Source organism: Siphateles boraxobius, unplaced genomic scaffold (genome assembly GCF_051911475.1).
Source record: "Siphateles boraxobius isolate OS27281-9 unplaced genomic scaffold, OSU_SipBor_1 119, whole genome shotgun sequence".
NCBI classification, from domain to species: Eukaryota; Metazoa; Chordata; class Actinopteri; order Cypriniformes; family Leuciscidae; genus Siphateles; species Siphateles boraxobius.
Window position 1 is genome coordinate 4,224,823 of NW_027508721.1, and position 10,569 is coordinate 4,235,391.

General features: G+C 37.5%; 1 protein-coding gene across 14 annotated transcripts in view; it reads right to left on the bottom strand.

Moving 5' to 3' along the window:
• apbb2b (amyloid beta (A4) precursor protein-binding, family B, member 2b) overlaps nt 1–10,337 on the bottom strand; it is a 70,054-nt gene extending 59,717 nt beyond the window's left edge. For 5 of the 14 annotated variants that reach the window (XM_077204541.1, XM_077204524.1, XM_077204497.1 and 2 more), the window contains exon 1: nt 10,246–10,337. The gene's annotated coding sequence lies outside the window, so the exon portion shown is untranslated. The remainder of the gene's footprint in view (nt 1–10,245) is intronic. The other 9 variants (XM_077204559.1, XM_077204565.1, XM_077204562.1 and 6 more) reach the window with 4 other exon arrangements.
• Between the last annotated feature and the right edge of the window lie 232 nt (nt 10,338–10,569).

The following is a 10,569-nucleotide window of genomic DNA, read 5'->3' on the forward strand; positions in this document are numbered from 1 at the left end:
GTGTTCTGCATTTGTCTCAGAGCGAGACAAGACTGACACGATTTAATTTCAGTGCAGCACAGAACGAAGGTCGAGCAAGGAAAGGCAGACATACAAATTCATTCCGAAAATGTCCGTTTGCATTTCTCAGAAAAGCATGAAGAAACATAAGCCTGGCCTGCTCTCGACAGACATGCCAACACACAATCACTCTGAACAAACACACAGAGGAATGTGAGAGAGTGTGTACTCAGGCTCTGTGAAAACATCCACAGGAAATAGGAAGTGATGTCAGGCTTGTCAATAATTGTGACCATTCATTTCAAGGGGCCAGTGAATTATCAGGCAAATCAGTGTTTTTCATTTAATGTCAAGCAAATACTGCAACCCAACTCAATCACACATACAAACTTTTTTCACCATTTATATCTTCACCCACGTAAATGACAGACATCTGTCATCATCTTTCTTTATGAAAACAGACCACATGGTTGTCTGCTTTCAACAGCAACATAGAGTAAGAAAGAAAGGGGAGAGAGAGATGGAGAGAACAGGGAGCAAGAAATAACAATACAAGCCTCCTATTGTTAGGCCGGGATAGAAAACAGGCATAGGGACACACATGCACACACAGCGGGAATGAAACAGCACTTTCACAATCCTGAGTCAACCCCGAGGCAACTGTTGGTCAGATGAGAGGAGTGTGATAATGTTACACACACACACACACACACACACACACACACACACACACACACACACACACACACACACACACACACACACACACACACACACACACACACACACACACACACTAAGAATGACAGTGGGATTGTGGCATGACTTTACACCCCCTTTCTGTGGAAAGCAGGACTGATTTGGATGAATGATGAGTCTGGCTGCTCCCTCCTCAGTTCTCTGAAGTTAGTCTAAGGCCAACGTCCCACTAGACAATTTTTAAGCCGATTTTCAGTCGTAAGCTTTATTTACACAGCCATTTGAGAATCAGAGGGAGCCGCATCTCTCGGATACGATCCAAACTTTTATTCAGCAAACGCAAAGCCACAAATAGAAAATGTTTTGATGAGCAGAAGGGAAATACACAACCACACACATCAAAAGGGTAAATTTACTCCATATTACATTGTGTATGTTAACATGGTACTCCTGCTTTAACTTCCCTGAGCTTCCCGTTCATTTGATGCTCAATTGAACAACTGAAATATGACAACCTGATAGGTATTTGGTAGGGCTGTAACGATACACCAAACCCACGATTCGATTCGTATCACGATTTTTGACCCACGATTCGATTCGTATCGCGATTCTATCACGGGGGCGGGGCTTGAGGGGGCGGGGCTTGTGGTGAAAAAAAAGAGATTTTGAGAGAAGAAAAAAAATACCGGTATTTTTATTAAATAACATTAGGAAAAACCTGTATAATCTAAACACCAAAGAACAATAATAACTATGCAAATTATTATACTATACGGCAGTGTAGGCTGCTGCTTTTGGGCTGTGTTCTGTACTCCAACTAAATTGATTTCGGGATGGTGCCGTAATATGCATCTGCATGTTGGACGTGTTGCCGGTCAATTGAGGATTAATTTAATGCACTTTCTGAGAATTTATATTTCAAGTTTTGGCTGCAAATTTCACGTCCATAATGCTGAAATTGCCAAATTTTAAATAATTTATCCTCAACTAGTTTTGTGGTGTAGGTCTAAGTAGGCTATTTTATAATGTTAACTTCAAATAATACTAATAGTAATTTAAAGATGTGGTAGTTCTCATGGGCCTGAGGGGAGGGGAGGGGGGGAGGAGGGGGATCCCCCCTTTAGATGATTCTCATGGGGGGGATTTTTTTTGTTTGAGGGGAGAAAGGGGGGGCATTTTTTCCAAACAAAATTATTACATTTATCTTGCCTAAATGTTTGCGCTCGTTGCATTTTTACAATGGGGTAATAGCCTATTGTTGTTAAGAATTTACACATCACAAGGAAGCTTGATTTAAATTGTTTAATTAAATTGAAAAAAGTAGCACAAATAAATACAATAGAATAAAGATACAAATAAAGACAATTAAAGAGAAAAGTTTTTGAATAGGTCTAACACTAGTATTTATATACAGATACTGAATAAAGTAATCAAATGGAATATAACACTGGGTAGTATTTTAGTCCTGAATAAATTAAATACATAGGCTATTAATCCTGATTCCTTTAACTTAAAGCCATCTTTTGTTGTTTTGACAACAAAATTAATGACAGACACATATGGCTGCCGTCACTTTAAGAGCTAGTGCACGGATCCTGTGTTCATTATACTGGCATGCGTTTTATGTTTATTAAAGACAAAACCGACTATAGCCTATTTAGAGTATAGCCTACTCACAAAGACCGAAATTGACAATTTTGCGTGTTAAAGCAATATAATCCGCGAAAAATAGTTACTAGCCAGCTGTTTTTGAGGCGGATTTTCTATGAATGTGCGTATAGAAAATAATCTCAGAGAGCGCGCGAGCACTGATTAGTTTAAAATCGCTTGAATGTTTAAACTGGTAAGACTTAAAAAGACTTCAGTCACGATGCACTGCTGGCCCGATTGTGCAAGTGAATATTCCGTCATGTCCCGACCTTACAGTCTATGGTCCCGACTCCAAAACGCGAGTGTGTATTATCGCCGCAGCGCTTGATGCCTGCCTTGCACAAAACATTATGAGAAGAGATAGAAGACGCGCGGCACCGCTGAACACTCACGCGGTTTTTGAAATTGCGTCTGGAAGATAGTTGTTAAAAGAATGATTTTATTTTATTATCTGTGTGGATTACGATTGCGGGAATTTCCCACATTATAAATGGGAGACCTGCGGGAATGATTAGAATTATGCGCAATACCCGCGCCGAAATTCGAGCCCTGGTTCTGGACAGGAAGGATAACTCTGGGAGTTGGAAGGGGTGTGATCGCGATTCTGCCTTCTCACATCGCGATACAGGATCGTGGACCTGAGTATCGCGATTTCGATTTTATATCGCGTATCGTTACAGCCCTAGTATTTGGAGAGAAATGACAGAGTCAGTTTGTCTAAAATTTGGTCTAAAATGGTCACAAATGAAAACAAAAATTTAAAATGTGTGACATAGTCATTTAAAATCTAAACACTGATGGTGACATTTGGGAAACAGTTGTGTGCATTCATACAGTCATACACAGTTTCGTCAAATAACATCCCAAACTAATGATATTTATTATTTTCAACTGACTCTCTCTGTCCTGACCTCATGAGAAAATACTACTATTTTACGTTTACCTCACCCCTAAACCAAACCATCAGTGGAGAGTAAGTATATCATTTAAAAATGTAAATGAGATCGTACGAGTTCATACAAACCACAAGTGCAAAAAATAAATAAATAAATAATCAGGATCGCTACAATGACAGCATCAAAGGAGAACTAGCCTAAACCAATTCTGAATAGCAATCTTTTTTCAAACTATTATGAAACTTGTCAACTAAAAAAAAAGAAATTTGGCTCCTAAATATTAAATTTGACCAAAATTAAGTTATTTCAAAGTAGCCTGTGGCTACTTTAGATTCACAAAATCAAAGTACCCTGCAAACTTATTTAAGTTTACAACCTTCATTCAATTCCCGTAATAATGTAATCCTAAATGAACACTTCACTAGGTTGCAGTAAAACCACTATCCTGTAAAACAATATAACAGAGCAATAAACCAACAGTGCAGATGTACCCCTGCACTACATGCCCCCCACCCCCCTTCAGCTGCAGTCTCTCCACAGCACCTCCCTCTCGGCCCCCTTCTCTCTCTCTCTCTCTCCCTATCCCCCTCTGACTCACATTTTCCTCAGTCAGCAACTCCAGGCCCTTAAAGAGGGAGACAGAGACATAGTGCACCAGCCTGCTGGAAAATAAACCAACACACACACACACAGAGAGAGAGAGAGAGAGAGAGAGAGAGAGAGTATGCCCAGAGGAAGCTGCTATTAGCAATGACATCACATCGCTTACCTAAAAAAATAACACAGGCTGCGATAAGGATACCAGATCCTGTGTGAAGATGGTTACCACCAATACACTGACAAAGTAATATCACTCCAGTCTGATGCTAAAGATTTTTGTGTCTGTGTGTAAAAAAAAGAAAGACAGAGAAAGAAAGAGCAATGGAATAACAGAGCATGAGGAATAATTTAAAAAGGCTGATGAGTAGGATATTGTCTCATCTGATATTTACAATTTATACATTTTTTATGGAGCAGTTTATGGAGAAGAAATATACAATACACATATAGCATTTACAAACACAGAACAAGCAAATTCTGGGTTAATTCTTGCACATTTCAAAGCTCAACAATAAGCCTGTGCTTTTAGGCCTTATCCACCTTATTTTTCAAAGCGGAAGTAAGCTATTTTCTGTGAGTGTTCAAGATTTTCAATTTATTTTTTCCTATAGATTAATAACTTAAAGAATAACAAAGAGCAGAAGGGATGTCATAGTTAGGAAATGTTCACACCAGTAAATAAACTTGCGACAACACTGCTATTACTGGAGGGGGAGGGGGAAGGGGTACTGATGGGGTACGTGAAGGGTTCTTCACTTTTGTGAATTTGTGATCATGTGTATTATGTGTATAGGGAGTATCAGTACTGACTGCACATGTTACAAGATAAGACATTTGTCAATAATGCTCAGGATCTGTTGCGCACCAAATCAGTCAGTCATCTGATAAGTGAATTTTTGTCACGTCACGTGGTAAGTGAAATCTGACTTCTGCTGCACTGTGCTGTGTACAGCCAAACAGAGGCGGCCTTTGCAATTCCGAGGCCTGTTTCAAACAAATAGCTGATGCAAGTGCGGACAGAATTTAATGCAGCTGCACCGCAGGTATGATTTTATCAACTGCAGGCGTGACATATAAAATGAAACGATGGAAAAAATGTATTGAAACTAAAACTGCCAGTAGGTGGCGGCAAGTCATTATCTTAACTAGAGACTCATTCAATTCCTTCTGATTCCTTCAACTTGCGAACTCATTCAGTTGCACTGAGATGCACAATTGCTCTATTGTGGATTTGTTGAGAAGTAGAACAAAAACAGATGAGGTTCTAAGTCTAAAATGAAAGTCACCTAACATTCACTTTTTTTATTGAACTGTTGTTTAAAATCAGTAGGCTGCAGTAGGCTGCATTTGCAATTGTGCTGATATTCAGGAAAACAGCACTCTACTGTATATCCTGTTATAAGTAAAAAAAACAGAACTCATACAGGGACATTTTTGCCCCATATATCTTGATTTTTTTAGGGGGCGTTTTAAAGACCCAATTAATTTCCGTGATAGCTGAGGGGCGGAGCTTTTTTCCGAGTGCAAGCAGATGGAGAACCCTTCTGTTGCGAGGCCCGTTTCAAGTGAGACACCGGTAAAAGACTACTGTAGCAAGCCTAAAGTGATGTAAACAGTAAAACTATTTGCGCTACAAACCAGTGTGTTTATGATAATAAATTAAAACAATATGATAAGTACCAGTTTGCAATAATAACTAGAAGCGGATGACACCCGAAGCCTTACAAATTTAGTTTACAAATGGCCATAAACATTTTCTGTAGACATAAACATTTACTGTAATAAATTGAATGTTGTTGAGATTCGAAGGATTTAAACAGGTAGATTGCAGGCTTACAAATATGCCAGTCAAAACTGAATTGTAAGAAATTATTGAAAGCATTAGTTAAACAACATAAACAAATTAAATAATTATTATGTTTATTAAGGAGTTAATAGCTGTGTAATTTCCAGCTAAGTAATTAAAACAAACAATTAAACAAGGGATGCTCCGAATACCATTTTTTCAGAACTGATACTTCATTATAAAGATAAACAACAAATGAAAAAATATATATTCATAATCTATGACAAAGATATATTATAAACTAGGTTAGTGGATAATTCAGCAGCAAAAAAATCATGTCGAGTGCACAATAATTTTATGAAATCTAAACATTTAGTGAAAAAAATTATTTAGTGGGGAACAAATCAAAGTGAACAAGCGTAGCACGAAACCTGGTGCAATGTTACACATTGCTATATGTATTGTTATAAAATACATTAATGAAAAACAAATTCTATAGAAGTAAATATATTTAAATTAAAAGACTTTTCTTTTAAAAAAGGACAAAACAAGAAAGGCTGTGAATTTGTGCAAAAGTATTACAATATGAAAGGCTCCAATAAAGAGCGCCACAAATCGCTTATGCACATTCCGTGCGCAGGATGATATGCTTGAATCAACGAATCACAGCTCTTCAAATTGAAAAAGTGCAAAGCACAAAGGGACGATATATTGATGCGTAGTGTATTATATCTATGCAAAAGTTAGTAAGCCTTTTCTTTTAACAGTTTTATATTTCAATTAGGAAGTGTTTATGTGAACTTTAATTTAAAGACTTAAATATTCATCTGTACATCACATTAAAGCTTTGCTTTTTTTAAAGAATTGCTTCAAAAGACTTGGAATACAGTGCACAAAAACTTTATGGTGCTTTATAATGTGTTTATGGTTTTTGTGGGGCTTAACAATAACACAGAATAGTACGCACAATATCGGATTAGGATCGATTCTGTCCGACCGATACCCGATTTGTAGATGGCCAGCAAAGAATGGCAGTATCAGAGCCGATACCAATACTAAATTAAAACCCTTCTTTATTAAAGAAAATGCAACAGATTTTTCCCTGGCACATAAAAAAGATTTTAAAAGAAAAAGAAATTGTGGTGGGGCAGGTGAAAATATTGGCAGGGTAAATTTTCATATTGCAATGTGTCTCATTAGAAAAACAGAAATATCCAGACAGAGCAGTATGAAAATGAAAGCAGCTGCTGCATCATAGGGATAAATGTTCTGGGTTAAGCTTTATCTACAGCATCTGTGCTAACAGAAAAACATTTGCCCCTCAGTTTGCAAAATGGCCAAAAATCATTTACAGTAATGCACTTGCAATGGGAGTTCATAGAGCTTTGAAACTGGAACAGACTAATCTTTTTGTCTCAAAATCAGCAGGACTTACTTCTGAAAGTCTGGAAAAGACAGAAATCATTCATCTGTAAAATGCCAGGATTTGGCACCGCTACGGTCTACTCAGTACAGTGAGACAGTGATTTGTAGCATTTATCTAGCACTAAATGTATTTCTTCTTTTCACACATTTTATTTTTTTAAATGTAAGAGATGAGATGAATTAAATGTTTAGGTCTCCATCCAAATTGTAAAATGGGTCATACTGCCATGACAAACCTTGGGGGTTCTTCCATCTTAGCTGTGTATGACAATTTTAGGCCACATAATACCATAAAATGCTAGTTAATGAACTTCCAATGAGGTAGTCGTCAAATACCCTAAATATATCACTCTTAAGCCTTCAATAATGTCTGACTACCACCAGTCTAAATATCCTGTGATAACAAGCACATTTACACCCCAACAAAATCCTGTTACTACATAGGCTGGCAGACATAGCATTATTTACTGTTTTTTTTTAAATATATACACTCACCATGGGATATATTTTGGTTAACTGCTGCAGCAGTTAACCAAAATATATCCTGTGATGAGTGTTATAACAAACATTGCATCATACAAACATTTTTGAGGACCACAGGCTCTGGAAATAAGACTTTATGACCACAACAGCCTTCAGAAAAACATTCCAGAAGACTCTCAATCCCAAAGCAGAGACCTTATCCCAGCCAGAGCACATGGAAATCTGAATCCTTAACAAGTATTTTCACTATAGCAGACTGAACTGAGCTGCTGTTGCACAACAAACAGACAAGGAGTGAAGGGATAAAAGTCAAGTTTAGGAGATCAAGAAGAAGAGAAAGAGCCACTGAAAAGGTTTTATTTACACTGAGATTAACTGCATTATGCATACTGAATGTGTCCTTACAGTTTTCACAGAAACAATGGTTCAAAATGCCTGCACTCAGTATCCGCTACTCAGATCTGAAAGTTTGTATATTGTTTATAGGAAATAAACAAAAATTCTGCACTATTAATATGTCACTTATTAATATAAAATTTAAATTTGTGATACTGATCATGTGAATCCCTTTGTACAAAATGTCAAATTGTCTTGCTTCTACTGAAACTTTAAAAGATTATGCTATTCTGAACATATTCAAATCAAGTTCTAACCAACCAGTAACACATAAATGAGTCGATCATATAGGCTAAATCAGGATCACTTGCAAGGGACCACCTTCCTAAAATTCAATTGCAGCTAGCTATATATTTGTAAGTCCTATTGTGAAAAATATGAAGTGTGACATAAAGACAAACAACATATTGTTTCCAAATTTAAACAACTGGCTTTAATGTTGTCATCATGGTACTAAATCAAAAGAATATAAATATGAAGAATAAGTTTGAAAACCCCTTTTACATTCACAAAATATTTTACACTCATATTATTATGCTGGCCTGACAATATAAATTTTGTCAGAAAAAAAAAATATTAAAGGGTTAGTTCACCAAAAACTGAAAGTTTTTAAGGTTCGCATAAAGAACAAGGTTGACACACAAGAACAAACCTTCTTGAATATTAAGCATGCATGTTTGAGCTGCATTCATCAATGTTTATATGTGAATAAAACTATAAATGAAAAACTTAATCACATAAAATGATTCTTTTCAGAAGACTTAAATTACTATTAAATTACTATTAAAATTACTATTAAATTTACGTATTTAATTACTAGATTCTGTAATTAAGGACAAAAAAATAGGAAAGAATATTAAAAATATTTTCTTTTGTGTTCCAAAGATGAAGGAAAGTTGTGGGTTTGGAAGGACACGAGGATGAGTAAATAATGACAGAATCTTCCATTTTTTGACGAACCCTTTGATTAAAAAGATAGGTCTACAGCATTTTCACTGGTAGTCTTAGAATTTTGGAACACAACCACATATATAGGATTTCTATTATGGATTGTTAATTATAATAATATTTATAAATGTATGCCCCAAGCTACAGTTAGCTTACAAACAGTGCAGTAATTAGAGGTAAGACAAACCCATGAAGCAATCACAACCAACATCTATTGTGGACATCTGTACATCTGTAGAAGGCCCAGGGACCCAACTCAGTGGAAATGACCTCTTGTCATTTACAAACACATTTGCAAGATCATAAACAAAACGAATACCCACTAGCCACCAAAACCATTTCATCTGACAAACATTGCTTTCCAGAAATGTAGCAACAAGCTTTGAAGTACCAACAATTCCCAGACCTGCTCTCAATGTTACATTTGGCTTTCTACATTTCAACCCAATTATACGACGGCTCGGAAAGGCCTTACTGTGTGAAGGTTTTATGCCGGTGACTGGTGTACAGTATAATTGGCTATTGTACTTCTGTAAGAGGACCGGAGAATGTGAAATGGTCTTTAGAGAACATGTCTGCTGTTGGAGCTGCCTGTGCCTGCCGCAGAACGGGCGTCATAAAACGGGACTAGAGTCTCGCCACTGCGACGCGCGCACCTACAGCAGCGAGTACGCACACACGGGCCTACGGGCGCGCTCACACTAATGATTATTTCAAACACACAAGTTGGTGCTTTAACTTAACAAACAAGCGCGTTTGCCACAGCCCCGTATAATACGCTATGGATTCCCGCTGCTTTGACTTTTCCATTGGCCTGGCCTTGAACGGGGGGCTGGAGCCTGCCATGGACCTGAGAGGGGGAGAGGCGAGGCGAGGCGCGTAAAAATAACCGTGGCGAAATAAACGGCAAAAATGGCACTTATTTAATAATATACAGCCTAATGTTGAAGCGACATTAGTTATAAACGTGAAGAATCAAACGCGAAACACAAAGTGACCCGTTAAGTCAAGCGATATTCAGGAGGGCTGTGACCACACGCACGACCCCCGTTTACACCATTCCAACGCAACTAAAACGAACATAATATAACAATATCAAAGACGCGTCAAAATAGTTACAATATATCAAGCCACAGCTTGTTTGTTACTGTAGCATAATATCCGATACTGTTAGTCAGAAGCCCATTGCCGAGGCGTTTATCCGCCGTCTGCAAACGCTGTTAGGGCGAAGCACGTCCACAAATATTTCCAGCCTTTCAAACTTATTACCAAAAAAAGTGGCAAATAATTAAATGTTCTCAAATCATAAATTCACCTGCCCTTATGTCCAGGTTAATAATTTTGGCATAGCACATCACTCACCTCAGATGTCACCACCCTCTCCTGTTCTCCTCCTTTTTTTCTGGTTTACCTCTCGTATATTCTTCTCCTCTAACGATGTCCGATTCGCGAACGAGTCGATCGTTTGAGTCGGACCTTTTCAATGAATCAGTTGAACCGGTTCACAAAACCATTCTGAACAGCTTGTTCACGGAACCGCGTTCGGTTCTCGAGTCAACAAATGATTAATTGGACTGAGAGCCTTCTCATCTCATTTAGACCTCCCCAATTCGTAGGGTTGAAAAACAATGAGCGAACATTTTATTAAAACTTTAAAAACTTTTTTCATACGAATGATGACAATTG